We start from the raw sequence: 15,723 nt of genomic DNA, 5'->3' as shown, positions 1-15,723 counted from the left end.
CAGTCCCAAACATGCTCAATGGGGGACAGATCCGGAGATCTTGCTTGCCAGGGTAGTTGACGTACACCTTCTAGAGCACGTTGGGTGGCACGGGATACATGCGGACGTGCATTGTCCTGTTGGAACAGCAAGTTCCCTTGCCGGTCTAGGAATGGTAGAACGATGGGTTCGATGACGGTTTGGATGTACCGTGCACTATTCAGTGTCCCCTCGACGATCACCAGAGGTGTACGGCCTGTGTAGGAGATCGCTCCCCACACCATGATGCCGGGTGTTGGCCCTGTGTGCCTCGGTCGTATGCAGTCCTGATTGTGGCGCTCACCTGCACGGCGCCAAACACGCATACGACCATCATTGGCACCAAGGCAGAAGCGACTCTCTTCGCTGAAGAAGACACGTCTCCATTCGTCCCTCCATTCACGCCTGTCGCGACACCACTGGAGGCGGGCTGCACGATGTTGGGGCGTGAGCGGAAGACGGCCTAACAGTGTGCGGGACCGTAGCCCAGCTTCATGGAGACGGTTGCGAATGGTCCTCGCCGACACCCCAGGAGCAACAGTGTCCCTAATTTGCTGGGAAGTGGCGGAGCGGTCCCCTACGGCACTGCGTAGGATCCTACGGTCTTGGCGTGCATCCGTGCGTCGCTGCGGTCCGGTCCCAGGTCGACGGGCGCGTGCACCTTCCGCCGACCACTGGCGACAACATCGATGTACTGTGGAGACCTCACGCCCCACGTGTTGAGCAATTCAGCGGTACGTCCACCCGGCCTCCCGCATGCCCACTATACGCCCTCGCTCAAAGTCCGTCAACTGCACATACGGTTCATGTCCACGCTGTCGCGGCATGCTACCAGTGTTAAAGACTGCGATGGAGCTCCGTATGCCACGGCAAACTGGCTGACACTGACGGCGGCGGTGCACAAATGCTGCGCAGCTAGCGCCATTCGACGGCCAAAACCGCGGTTCCTGGTGTGTCCGCTGTGCCGTACGTGTGATCATTGCTTGTACAGCCCTCTCGCAGTGTCCGGAGCAAGTATGGTGGGTCTGACACACCGGTGTCAATGTGTTCTTTTTTCCATTTCCAGGAGTGTAAATAAATTGTCATTCTATCCTACACTGGTATCCGGCTTCGGTGTATTAAGTGAAATTGAGTGATTATTGCAAAAAATATGTTGTTCTGACAAGAATAACGAAGAATGTTGTGCCTATTTTCAATGTCGGGCGGTACTGTGCCCTTTCACTGGCACAAAGTAACAATGCCGACATTATCGAACCGCGGTATTGACCGTCTACATATGGCTGAACTACACACAATGACTGGAACTCATTGGCTGTCGGACCCCCTCCGTCTAACCGGCGCTGTTCATGCTTGGTTGTTTACATCTATGGATGGGTTTAGTGGCATCTCTGAACAAACAAAGGGATTTTGTCTGTGATACAAAATCCACAGTTAACTTCTCGCTTCAGAAGTTCTGGAATCCAGGTTGATTCAAAACTTTTTTTGATGTATTTATTACTTTGTTGCGACTAATTCTACTAGCAATACTTTTCGCAGACAGTATCCATACATGCCGTTGATTGTACCTACAAAATTACATCTTTGCACGATTTCATGAGTTGTGTAGTCAAATACTGAGATATGTGAGAAAGTGCCCCATAATGGATGACGTATTAATTTATTAGTTCCTTACTACTAGCTCTATTCACAACACATGTCGCTAATAGCTATCATATATACCACGGGATGTACTTAGAAAATTATGACATCGTACGCCACATAGTTCAGGAAGTACGACGTCATAAACATTGAGGTGCATGGAAATGATACTGTGGTGAGAAATTCGCTAGACATTTAAATGAAGTACGTGTACAAACATATGTGAAGTGTGTTAAATATATGTGAGTACGCGGGAACATCCTGGGCTTCCGATCTCGAAAGAATGTGTTGGGGGTAAGAGTTACCAGCCTGTTATTCGGGAGAGCTGATAACGTCTAGAAAGAAGGGGGAAGGTTTATATGGACAGGCAGCGAAGGCCAAGGATGAAATGGACGCAGATAGGGGAGAGGGGAGATGACAAAGAAAGAGAAGTAGAAGTAGGCAGAAACATGAGTAGGCACAGCAAGTGCGAGGAGGACGAACAGAGAGAGGGGGAGGAGTAAATGAACAGATTGAGGGAAGAGTAGGAGATAGAGAGAAGAGGAGATGCAGAGACACAGGCGCTGAAGGAGTAGATGGACAGAGAGACTAATAGAAGTCATACCTATGCAACGCCTGTTATTCAGCTTAGTTATAAATATTCCCAGCAGAGTGAAATCTTTGCAGGTGACTGCATATTGATTTTGTTCTGACGGATTACGCTCATAGCAAATAAGCGCATGACGTAACACAGTCGGAGAGTTTTATGTCGATCAATCTATGTTTCGATTTGTCGTGCCTTCATGTACGTCGACTACCACCACTTAGAGGTGCGATGCGAGCGTCACGGCCTAATGATAGCTGCTAATGAAGTTTCCTTTACGCTAGGTTTTGATGTGTGGTAATATACAATGTGTTGGCAACAGACGCATTTAATCTGCTGTCTTAATCCATATCAGATGGTAGTATGCTCACCCTGCGTTACAGTAAACGGGATTCATTTGTCGACATCTTGCACAATGAAGAATTGTCAATAAAAACTGAGGGTCATCTAAACTACAATTTTCATTCAAGAAAAAAGCGCCTCTTTCATAATTAAAGTCTGTGATGAATTCGGTGCTCGTGCCAGGAAGTGGAGGTAACGATGTTAATAAGTAAATATTCACATTTTACTACTAAAATGAGTTGTACCACAACTTGTTCTGTGTTATTTCTGAATATAACGAAATCAGTTAACGGTTCAAGTACTGTACCTAGCGCTGCTACAGTTAGTATCATCTTCAATGAACGGTCAAAGTCAGATATCAGCAGCTCACTAATTGTACACTAGCGAATTCAAAAGGGGCAACACGATTGCACTCCAGCCTCCGGGAGATAGGTTTGCACTCTGCTGGCCATTTAAATTCTAGTTCCATGAAGATGGCGTCCAACAGAATCAAGTAGGCATGAAATGTAATATACTAATGGGTTGCCGCAAAAGTTCGTAGCAATTTTCCACAAGTTTACGAAACACAACAAATACTCTCAACAGAGACTTTAGTCATCGGTAATATATTCTCCTTCAGCAACGCTATGGAAACTTTTCGATTCCGCGACTGTACAAATCACGTAGTTTTGAGGCATATTTATCCAGAAAGGAAGTAGAGTGAAGGTTGTTCGATAAAGAGTGGAAAAGGTGAAAATCTGAGGACGCAAGATCAGGTGAATAAGGTAGGTGCCAATAGACTTTCCAACCCAAATCCTGTGTAGGGTATTTCATCAGGCTAGCGGAATGCAGACCGGTGTTATTGAGGAGTAGCATCAGATCACGCAGTCTTTCTCGTCGTTGTTCTTGTATAACGTCTGCAAGGCGTCTCAATTGCTGACCATAAATGTCAGTAGTGTTCGTTACATCCCGAGGAAGCAATTAGTCGTACGCCACACCGTCGGTGTTCCTCCAAATGCATTACAATGTGTGAGGTGGATGAGCGCGGGTCTTTTTACGGATATTTGCTGCTTTCTATTGGGTCCAAACACTCCTTTCTTTTCCTTACATTAGCATAAAGACATCATTTCTCGTCACCAGTAACGACACGGGATAGAAAATCGCTGTTGTTCACGAAACAATTCATGATGAGCTAGCAGAGATCACATATGGCCACCCGCTAATGTTTAGGGTTTTGGCTTAGAGCATGCGACCCATACACCCAATTTTTGAACCTTCCTCACTGTATGCAAGCGTCGCACAATGGTGGAGTGATACAGTTCACCACATTGGCAAGTTCTCGACACACTGACGTGGATCACTGTGGATTAATAAGTTTAAACGATCCTCAACAAACCCCGCAGGTCTTGCAGAACGACAAGAGTCACTAGTGTCAAAACGATCCTCTATGAAACGAGAAAACCATTTTCTAGGCGCCCCTATCCTATGACATTACCCTGTACATGGCGCAAATATTTCTGGCTGCTTCCGCTGTTCTCATTACTCTACTGAACTCAAACAAGAGAAAATGTCCCAATTTCTCCATTTGGCACTCCGTTTTCTAGCATCCGCAACTCGATTTACCATCTCCAAATGACAAAATGAAAACTCAAATAGCTACAGTGAACTACAAATAAGAAATGACAACCAATAAACGAAACCTTAGCAACTGGAATACAAACATGCAAAACGAAAACGCAACGAACTTATGCACAACGCTAGCACATGCTTAGATATTTCCAAAATCAGCATTTCAGCCCAGGAGCACAAACTAGATAGCCTTCACGCCACATTCAGTGAAGCTCCAAAGCTCCAAAGAAAGTGATAGAGGCATGCGTGTTCAAAATCAGAGATATGTAGACAGGCAGACCAAGGCGCTGCGATCGGCAAAGCCTATATAAGACAACAAGTGTCTGGTGCAGTTGTTAGATACGTTTAGTGCTGCTACAATGACACGTTATCAAAATTTTGAGTTGTTACAGTCGCCATAGGTGCGTCGGCATACAGCATCTCCAAGGAAGCGATGAAGTGGGGAGCTTCCCGTACGACCATTTCACGAGTGTACTGTGAATATCAGGAATCCGGTAAAACATCAAATCTCCGACCTCACTGCGCCTGGAAAAAGATCCTGCAAACACGAGACCACCTTCAATTGAAGAGAATCGTTCGACGTGACAGAAGTGCAACTCTTCCACAAACTGCTGCAGATTTCAATGCTGGGCCACGAACAAGCGTCAGCGTGCGAACCATTCAACGAAACATCATCGATATGGGCTTTCGGAAGCGAAGGCCCACTCATGTACCCTTGACGACTTCACGACACAAAACTTTGCGCCTCGCCTAGGCCCGTCAGCACTGACATTGGACTGTTGATGACTGGAAACATGTTCTCTCGTCAAACGAGTCTCGTTTCAAATTGTGTCGAGCGGATGTACGTGTATGGAAACAATCTCATGAATCCATTGACCCTGCATGTGAGCAGCTAGTCGAGGCTCTTTAATAGTGTCGGGCACGTGTAGTTGGTGTGACACGGGACCCCTGGTACATCTAGGTACAACTCTGATAAGTGACACTGTAAGTAGGCTCTTTAGGTTTTTATATTGGTAACGCCACGTAGCTCTCCGTATGAAAATCACTGGCTGTGCTGTGTGCAGTCTGTGGTTGAGTGGCATTGTTGTAATATTCGCTATTGTAGTGTTGGGCTATTGGCTGTTAACAGCGCGTAGCGATGCGCAGTTGGAGATGTGCCGCCAGCAGTGGTGGATGTGGGGAGAGAGATGGCGAAGTTTTCAGAGCGGATGATCTATATATATATATATATATATATATATATATATATATATATATATATATATATATATATATTGACTTTTGAACACTAATAAGGTAAAAACATGGTTTGTTCTTTATCAAAATCTTTCATTTTCTAACTATGCCTGTCAGTAGTTGGTGCCTTAAATACTTAGAATCTTTTATTTAGCTGGCAGTAGTGGCGCTCGCTGTATTGCAGTACTTCGAGTAACGACGATTTTTGTGAGGTAAGTGATTCGTGAAAGGTATAGGTTATTGTTAGTCAGGGCCATTCTTTTGTAGGGATTATTGAAAGTCAGATTGCGTTGCGCTAAAAAATATTGTGTGTCAGTTTAGTGTTGATCAGAATAGGTAAAGACCGAAATGCCTGAGTACGTTCAGTTTTGCTCAGCTGTTTGAAAATCAAATAATGTAAGAGATTTATCAGAGCAGTAATTCACTAATTTTTCTAAGGGGACGTTTCAACACGTATGTAAGCATCCTGCCTGGTCACTTGCATCCATTCATGTCCATTGTGCATTCAGATGGACTTGTGCAATTGCAGCAGGGCAATGCGTCACCCACACATCTAGAATTGCTACATAGTGGCTCCAGGAACACTCTTCTTCTGCTGGCCACCAAACTCCCCAGACATGAACATTACTGAGCATATTTGGGTTGCCTTGCAAGATGCTCTTCAGAAGAGATCTCCACACTCTCGTTCTCTTACGGATTTATGGACAGCGCTGCAGGATTCATGGTGTCAGTTCCCTCCAGCACTACTTCCGACATTAGTTGAGTCCATGAGATGTCATCCTGCGGCATTTCTGCGTGCTCGCGTGGACCCTACACGATATTAGGCAGGTGTACCAGTTTCTTTGGCTCCTCAGTGTACATTTTGTAAATACGAAAAGATCATGCAGTGGCTTGCGATACGAAAGTCACAGGTGAATGTCGTTTTGTGTCAGAACGTCATGTTATGCATCGTGGAATAAGGAAGGTGAGGCGGAAATCGACATCGGCAGCATGGCGGCCTATCGAGACTGCATTTTATATTGCTCGATGTAGCCGCCTGCGTCGGTCGGGTTCTCAACGGCATCACGTAATTAGCACCCTATTAGCGCCATGGCACGGTTCGCGCGGCTCCCCTGTCGGAGGTTCGAGTTCTCCCTCGGGTATTGTCCTTAGAGTAAGTTGGTTTAAATTACGTTAAGTAGTGTGTATGCCTAGGGACCGATGACCTCAGCAGCTTGGTAACATAGGAACTTAACACAAATTTCCAAACATTCGCATAAATTAGGAATAGAGCTAGACCCAAAATAGAACCCTGTGAACCTCCCTATATGGCTTCGCCCCAGTCACTAAAATTTTCTACCCTTCCGATATTGTCTGAATTATTCGGCACAACGTTTCCCGGACCGTATGTTAAGTATGATTCAAATAATAGGTGTGCAAATTCATCAATTCTATAAAACTTGAGTGGTTCTAAGGGATTGAAATGATCTACACAATCAAACGCCTCTAAAAACCCACAGAAAATGCAGGATATCCGTATTTTATTACTTAAGCCGTGTAATACTTGATGAATGACCGCAGCGGTCGATCGGTTCCAGGCGGTAGTGCCTAGAACCGCTCGGCCACCAAAGTCGGCCGTATGAACTCATTTTATATAACTCTATACTGTGTACAGTAGAGGAGCCGTTCGAAGGTGTGGACTGTTTGAATCAGCATGACAATGTACGGACTGATGACCTCAGGTGTTAAGTACCATAGTGCTCGTAGCCATTTGAACCATTTTACACCGTACAGCCTCATATAGCAGCAGTTGTTTCTGGACAATATGATTCATGAAATAGACAGTGCTGTCCAGGGGCCCGGCCTGAACCTAATGGAACGCCTTTGAAATGAGTTAGAAGGCCAACATCGCTCTAGACTCCACAGTCCATCATCACGATCTTGTCTAGTTCCGGCTCTTGAGGAAAACAGAGCTGCCCCTCCTTCATAGACGTTCAGACACCTGACTGAAACCATAACCAGCACAGTTCAAGCCGTCATGAAGGAGAAGGGTGTACACATTTCATATTAATGTTCACTGACAACTGTTCGAATTCTTTTGATCATATAGTATGCAGGCTGTCGCAGAAGGAAGCTCAATATTCAGGGGAATCACAGGAACCATCATTCGAAGCAAATGTATAATAAAAATGGACTCTAAAATGCTTACAGTAAGAGATATGACAACTTCTCCATCTTTGATACTGTGAAAAAAATTCTCTTCAAACACAATCTGTTAGCTTTCAACATTTTTGGATGGAGGTAGAAGCATGCTCCAAAAGATGTATAGTAAAATCGGGCAAATACATAACTTAAAAGCTAGGAGTGCCTGTTCAGTAGAAGACATTTGTTCTATAGCAGCGAAGATAAATTGCTCATAGCTCTTACGGTATGCAGTATAGAACCCATGCTCACTGGACTATTTATCTTGTTTTTTGTGCATACTAAAGCCTCTCAAAATACAGGAACCAAAGAGCGTGCAGTAGAAGCGATGTTTTTTTTTTTCACAGTATTGAAAATGTAGAAGTATTCATTTCTCTTTACCTATGCATCTTAGAACCCATGTTTACGAGACATTTTTGCTTCGAATGTCGTTCCTGCTATATCCCTGAATATTGAATGTTCCTTCTGGAACAGCCGGCCACTGTGACCGAGCGGTTCTAGGCGCTTCAGTCCGGAACCGCGCTGCTGCTACGGTCGCCGGTTCGAATCCAGAATCGGGCATGGATGTGTGTGATGTCCTTAGGTCAGTTAGGTTTAAGTACCTCTAAGTCAAGGCAACTGATGACCTTAGATGCTAAGCCCCATAGTGGTTAGAGCGATTTGAACCATTTGAAACCTCCTGAAACACTCCGTATAACACTCACGGAAAGACGCATTATTCTTCTACTCCATAGCCTGGAAGGCTTCCGTGGTAGTATGTAGTACTTTCCGCCGGCAAAGGCCTTTCATACCGGCAATAATTTGTCTGCACTAAACCTTCCTCAGTTTTCAAACCATGTCGTTTCGAATTTCATTCTTTGTGCAATGCTGCAGCACTCCGCTCCATATACCTGCGGCTTTCTATACAATTTATTCGCCTTTCGCTTATGTTTTCAGCCGAATTCTGTGTTGTCACGTTCTGAGCTCCCACAATACCGTTAACTACGGGCGCATTTCTGCAGTGCAGGTAACACTATCGTTTTGCAAGTACGAGCGCAGTCATTTTTTTTCCCGCATCATCTCTCGGTCCTCTCTATTCGTCTACCCTCCGCGTCTCCCGGGTGAAACAATTTTTCAGCGCGACAGCGGCCGGGCAGAGTGATGGCTGCTGAGGGGTCGCTTTGTTTTCTTTCGCGGCACTCTTGGTGCGCTCTGTCACGCGTTTGACAGTTTCCGCAAAACTGGCGGCGTGCGTCCGTATGACGTAAATCACTGTGGCAAGCGTTATTATTATTTTGCATCTCCCACTCTCCCTCACCCCCCCTCCCCTTTTTTGTTTTGTTCCAAACGCCGAGCGTTCTGTTCGCTATTCGGCTTCAATTTTTTTCTCCCCGTTGTCGTCACCGTCGCCAATCGCGCCTGTTTGTTATGTATTTCCTGGCATAGCCCGCTCTTTCCGTACCCGCCCCACTGAATAACAGATTTTAGATTACGCGCCGCCCGCTGTTCGGAAGCGGATGCGTCGAAATCCGCTCCAAAGCGAGCGCAACTATTCACTTAGCGCAATTCGTCAGCTGATAACGCTGCTGCTATTATAATTCTATAAACACCCTGATTACGGCTTTTAATTTGAATCGACAAGCCGATAAATTATATGCGCCGTCCGATTTATAACATCACATACACACACACACACATACACGAACGCAAATGCACAGCGACGGCAACGGCTGTGGCGGTCAATTCCAATTTAGCGCTATCTCGCGGTATCGGTGGAATTTACGAATAAAATAACTAAACGAACGTGCTTTCAGTTAATTTATGCGCACCGCCAAATGAGTTGTACAGCCACAGAACGGGACGTCCGCCTGGTTTTTTAATCAGCTTTCGGTCATATCAATTTACAAGCTGGCTAGCGTGGAACAGCCGTATGTTGGTAACGAGTGCATCTAAGCGAAAAATTTCTTTGTGTGGATCTACTTGGAAACATCACATACTCAATACATAGTATATCGGGCACAATACCATATTGTCAGGAACAGTTTTTAAATTTAAGTTTCCAGTAAACTGGAAATCTCTAAATTGTGGAAAATATGCTACACTACTGCAAGGGTACATTTAAGTACTACACTTCCGAAAGTTTTCTCATTCTGTAATAGCTGAACAAAGAATTTAAACGTATAATTTTTGACTCCGAAAATGTGATTCCTAATTTCGGATTTTCGGGTTGCCTATATAAATAAACAGTAAATTCAATGAATTAGTAATATAGCCTTTTTTGACTTCAAATATTTGTTAGGAAGGTGAAGAGTCCTGCAGAACTGCCGGTTACTCTGCGGACCTTTCAGTCATAACAAGAAAAGTGCTCGGTTTTTGTGGTTTTTGATGCAGAAGTCACATTTGACAAACGTTCCAGGTATCATCGTCCACTCCTGCACAGAGGTCGTAACACCTGCGAAAGCAAGCGATGCAGTTACTACAGATTTCTTTAGAGGTATCTGTCAACCACAGATAATGCACTGCTGGCCCTCCTCACATTCGGATGATGCGTCTTTCAACATGATTTCATCAACGCATGAATCCGATTCTTTCTCACATTGATCCTGCAGCTATGTGACTCTCTGGTTCTTTCTAACGAATAGCTTTCTCTTGGTAAGCTCAGCTGTTGATCTGTCAGACGCATCGAATGAAGCTCCTGGAATATGTTTTGTTATAGACTGTGTCTTCCCTATCACGTTGGTACTTGTTCTCTTTGGTTCAAATGGCTCTGAGCACTATGGGACTTAACATTTAAGGTCATCGGTCCCATAGAGCTTAGAACGATTTAAACCTAGCTAACCTAAGTACATCACACACATCCATGCCCTAAGGAGGATTCGAACCTGCGACCGTAGCAGTCCCGCGGTTCCGCACTGCAGCGCCTAGAACTGCACGGCCACCGCGGCCGGCACTTGCTTTCTTTCTCCCTTTGCCCAGCGACTCCTTTTTAAAGGGTGATAACGTCAATAATACTGCTTTACATGCTCTTGGTTTTGGTTTTTATAGTGAAAGTGTAGGAGGTGGGCTACTTTGAAAAGTATACTATGAACAGCAATCGACAGTGGCCCTGGCGTGGCTTCTGAGGTCTTATCCGCATTTGCTACAGATTTCTGGGGAGCAAAATCCATAGATCGAGAAACCAGGGAGTCACAAGCATAGACCCCTTTTGTTTGAAGCTATGTGTAGCCACTTCCATTGTTGCGATTCTGCAGCACGCCCACCCCATGAGTGGCCTAACGCCTTTGTCTCTCAAACACTGGATAGGTGGCATCTGGAAAAAATCCTGGATCATCTGTTTGTAAAAATAGACGCCGAATTTCGGGTACCCCGAAATAGTGCAACCTACACAATGTGATCAAAAGTATCCGCACATCCCCAGAAACATACGTTTTTCATATTAGGTGCATTTTGCTGCCACCTACTGCCACGTACTCCATATCATCGACCTCAGTAGTCATTAGACATCGTCAGAGAGCAGAATGGGGCGCTCCTTGCAACTCAAGGACTTCGCACGTGGTCAGGTGATTGGGTGTCACTTGTGTCATACGTCTGTATGCGAGATTTCCACACTCCTAAACATACCTAGGTCCACTGTTTCCGATTTGATAATAAAGTAGAAACGTGAGGGACAAGTACAGCACAAAAGCTACGTGCCATCCTCGTCTGTTGATTGACGAAGACCGCCGACAGTTGATGAGGGACGGAATGTTTAATAGGCAGAAATCTATCTAGACCATCACGTAGAAATTCCAAACTGCCTCAGGATCCACTGCACGTACTATGACACTTAGTCGAGAGGTGAGGAAAATTGGATCTCATGGTCGAGTGGCTGCTCATAAAATGCCAAATGATGCCTTGCTTGGTGTAAGGAGCGTAAAATTTGGACGAGTGAATAGTGGAAACACGTTGTGTGGCGTAACGAATCACGGTACACAATGTGGCGACGCGATGGCAGGGTGTGGGCATGGAAAATGTCCGGTGAACGTCATCTGCCAGTGTGTGTAATGCCAACAATAAAATTCGGAGGGGGTGGTGTTATGGTGTGGTCGTGTTTTTCATGGAGGGGGCTTGCACCCCTTGTTGCTTTGCGTGGCACTTTCACAGAACAGGCCTACATTGATGTTTTAAGCACCTTCCTGCTTCCCACTGTTGAAGATGAATTTGGGGATGGCGATTGCTTCTTTCAACACGATCGAGCTCCCTTTAATGGACGGTCTGTGGTGGAGTGGCTACACGACAATAACATCCCTGTAATGGACTGGCCTGCACAGAGTCCTGACTTGAATCCTACAGAACACCTTTGGGATGTTTTGGAAAGCCGACTTAGTGCCAGGCCTCACCGACCAACATTGATACCTCTCCTCAGTGCAGCTCCCCTTGAAGAATGGGCTGTCATTCCCCAAAAAACTTTCCAGCAGCTGACAGAACATATGCCTGCGAGAGGAAGCTGCCATCGAGGCTAAGACTGGACCAACATCATATTGTTTTCCGTCATTACTGATGGAGGGCGCAACGAACTTGTAACTTATTTTCAACCAGGTGTCCGGGTACTTTTCATCACATAGTGTATTACTACCCTCTATAGGGACCATCCCTTACTTCTACTTAGATACAACCTAACCCTTAAGTGAACTGTGGTCGACAGGTTTTATCAATTAGGAAAGAAAGAGAATGCTTCAAACTACATCTACATCCACATCTACACTCATACTCCGCAATCCGACATACGGTGCGTGGTGGAGGATACCTCGTACCACAACTAGCATCTTCTCTCCCTGTTCCACTCCCAAACGCCGGTCGTGGTGGCCGTGCGGTTCTAGGCACTTCAGTCCGGAACCGCGTGCCTGCTACAGTCGCAGGTTCGAATCATGCCTCGGACATTGATGTGTGTGATGTGCTTAGGTTACTTAGGTTTAAGTAGTTCTAAGTTCTAGGGGACTGATGACCTAACATGTTAAGTCCCATAGTGCTCAGAGCCATTTGAACAATTTTTTGCACCACTCCCAAACAGAACGAGGGAAACATGACTGCCTATATGCCTACTTACGAGCCCTAATCTCTCTTATCTTTGTGGTCTTTCCGCGAAATGTAAGTTGGCGGCAGTAAAATTGTACTGCAGTCAGACTCAAATGCTGGCTCTCTAAATTTCCTCAGTAGCGATTCACGAGAAGAACGCCTCCTTTCCTCTAGAGACTCCCTCCCGAGTTCCTGAAGCATTTCCGTAACACTCGCGTGATGATCAAACCTACCAGTAACAGCCCGCCTCTGAATTGCTTCTATGTCCTCCCTCAATACGACCTGATAGGGATGCCAAACGCTCGAGCAGTACTCAAGAATAGGTCGTATTAGTGTTTTATAAGCGGTCTCCTTTACAGATGAACCACATTTTCGCAAAATTTTACCAATGAACCGAAGACGACTATCCGCCTTCCCCACAACTGCCATTACATACTTGTCCTACTTCATATCGCTCTGCAATGTTACACCCAAATATTTAATTGACGTGACTATGACAAGCGCTACGCTACTAATGGAGTAGTCAAACTTTACATGATTCTCTTTCCTATTCATCTGCATTCGTTTCCATTTATCTATATTTTGAGTTAGCTGCCATTCTTTACACCAATCACAAATCCTGTCCAAGTCATCTTGTATCCTCCTACAGTCACTCAACGACGACACCTTCCCGTACACCACAGCATCAGCAGCAAACAGCCGCACATTGCTATCCACCCTACCCAAAAGATCATTTATGTTCATAGAAAACAACAGCGGACCTACCACACTTCCCTGGAGCACTACAGATGGTACCCTCACCTCCGATGGACACTCACCATTAAGGACAACGTACCAGGTTCTATTACTTAAGAAGTCTTCGTGCCACTCACATATTTGGGAACCAATCCCACATGCTCGTTCCTTAGTTAGAAGTCTGCAGTGAGGCACCGAGTCAAACGCTTTCCGGAAGTCAAGGAATGTGGCATCCGTCTGATACCCTTCATCCATGGTTCGCAAGATATCATGTGAAAAAAGGACGAGTTGCGTTTCGCAGGAGCGATGCTTTCTAAAGCCGTGCTGATGCATGGACAGCAACTTCTCTGTCTCAAGGAAATTCATTATATTCGAACTGAGAATATGTTCGAGAATCCTACAACAAACCGATATTAAGGATATTCGTCTATAATTTTGAGGATCCTTCCTTCTACCCTTCCTATATACAGGCATCACCTGCGCTTTTTTCCAGTCGCTCGTGACTTTACGTCGGGCAAGTGATTCGTGATAAATGCAAGCTAAGTAAGGAGCCGTTGCACTAGAGTACTCTCTGTAAAATCGAATTGGAATCCCATCAGGACCTGGCGATTTATTTATTTTCAAACCGTTCAGCTGCTTCACAACCCCAGGTATTTCTATCACTATGTTTTCCATATGGGAATCTGTACGAGACTCAAACGGCGGTATGTTTCTACGATCCACCTGCGTGAAAGATTTCTCAAATGCTAAATTTAAAATTTCAGCTTTCGTTTTGCTGTCTTCCGTTGCCGGGATAGACTGATCAGTGAGTGACTGGATGGAAGCCTTCGACCAGCTTACCGATTTTACGTCAGACCAGAATTTCCTTGGGTTTTCAGCACGATGTTTCGCTAAGGTATGACGGTGGTAGTGGTTGAATGCTTCGCGCATCGCTCTTTTTACAGCAGCACGAATCTCTACTAACTTTTGCCTGTCCTCATTCTCCCGATCTTCCTTGTACCGCGAGTGCAACTGCCTTTGCTTCCTGAGCATTCTCCGAATTGCCCTGTTAAACCACGGTGGGTCTTTTCCGTCCGTAACCCACTTTTTCGGCACATACTTGTCCAATGCGTGATTTACAATGTGTTTAAAATTTGCCCATAATTCTTCCACATCCATCGTACCGGAAGTAAATGAAGTCGATTCATTTACTACGTGGGATGCTAACAACTGATTATCTGCTCTGTCTACTAAGAATACTCTCTTCGCCTTCTTTACTGACTTTTTAACTTTCGTAACCATAGCCGTAATGACAACACCATGATCACTAATCCCTGTCTCAACACTGACACCGTCGATGAGGTCTGGTCCGTTCGTGGCTACCAGATCTAAAATATTTCCATTATGCGTTGGCTGTCGATTTAGCTGCTCAAGACAGTTTTCGGATAATGTGTTCAAAAGTAATTTACAGGACGGCTCGTCAGTACCACCTGTAATGAATCTATAGACATCCCAGTCTACACTAGGTAGGTTGAAGTCGCCTCCGACTAATATAGCATGATCCGGGTACTTCTGCGATACAGAATGTAGACTCTTTTTCAATCATTCTAGAACTGTCACGGTGGAACCTGCTGACCGGTAATAACACCCCACAATTAACTTTATTTCTCCTAGCCCTGTTAAACGTGTCCAGATAACTTCACAATCACACTCTACTTCGACCTCAGTAGACACGGTATTTTTGTCAACTGCGATGAATACACCACCTCCTACGGTGTCTAATGTGTCTTTCCGATACACGTTCCTACTCTCACTAAATACTTCAGAACTTCCTATCTCAGGGTTCAGCCAGGTGTCAGTCCCGAGAATAATTTGAGCGCCACACGCTTCCTGGAGGGCAGTAAATTCAGGAACTTTACTCCGAACACTCTGAAATTTTACTGCTAATATCTAGATAGCTGAAGTGTATTTACACTGAGCGCGTCCTGATTTCCCTGGCCGCGCTTCGACTGGTGAGTGTTCATCAGGACACCTCGCACCATTGCCTAGCCTAAAAAACCCCGATGTGCACCCCACAAGTACTCTGCTACCCGAGTAGCCGCTTCCTTTGTGTAGTGCACCCCTGACCTATCTGGGATCGTCCTACAAATCCCCACACAATAGCGCAAGTCTAGAAATCTGCTGCCAAGGCCGTCACAGAGTCGACAAAGCCTCTGGTTGAGACCCTCCACTCGGCCCCAAACGAAAGACCCCGATCCACTCTGGGAACGATGCTGCAAATAGAGAGCTCTGCTTGCACCCCGCGTGCGAGGCCAGCGGTCTTCACCTAATCCGCCAGCCGCCTATACCGCCTATACGAACTGAGGATC

Source organism: Schistocerca gregaria, chromosome 8, assembly GCF_023897955.1.
Source record: "Schistocerca gregaria isolate iqSchGreg1 chromosome 8, iqSchGreg1.2, whole genome shotgun sequence".
Classification (NCBI taxonomy): Eukaryota; Metazoa; Arthropoda; class Insecta; order Orthoptera; family Acrididae; genus Schistocerca; species Schistocerca gregaria.
This window is presented reverse-complemented; position numbering follows the sequence as displayed.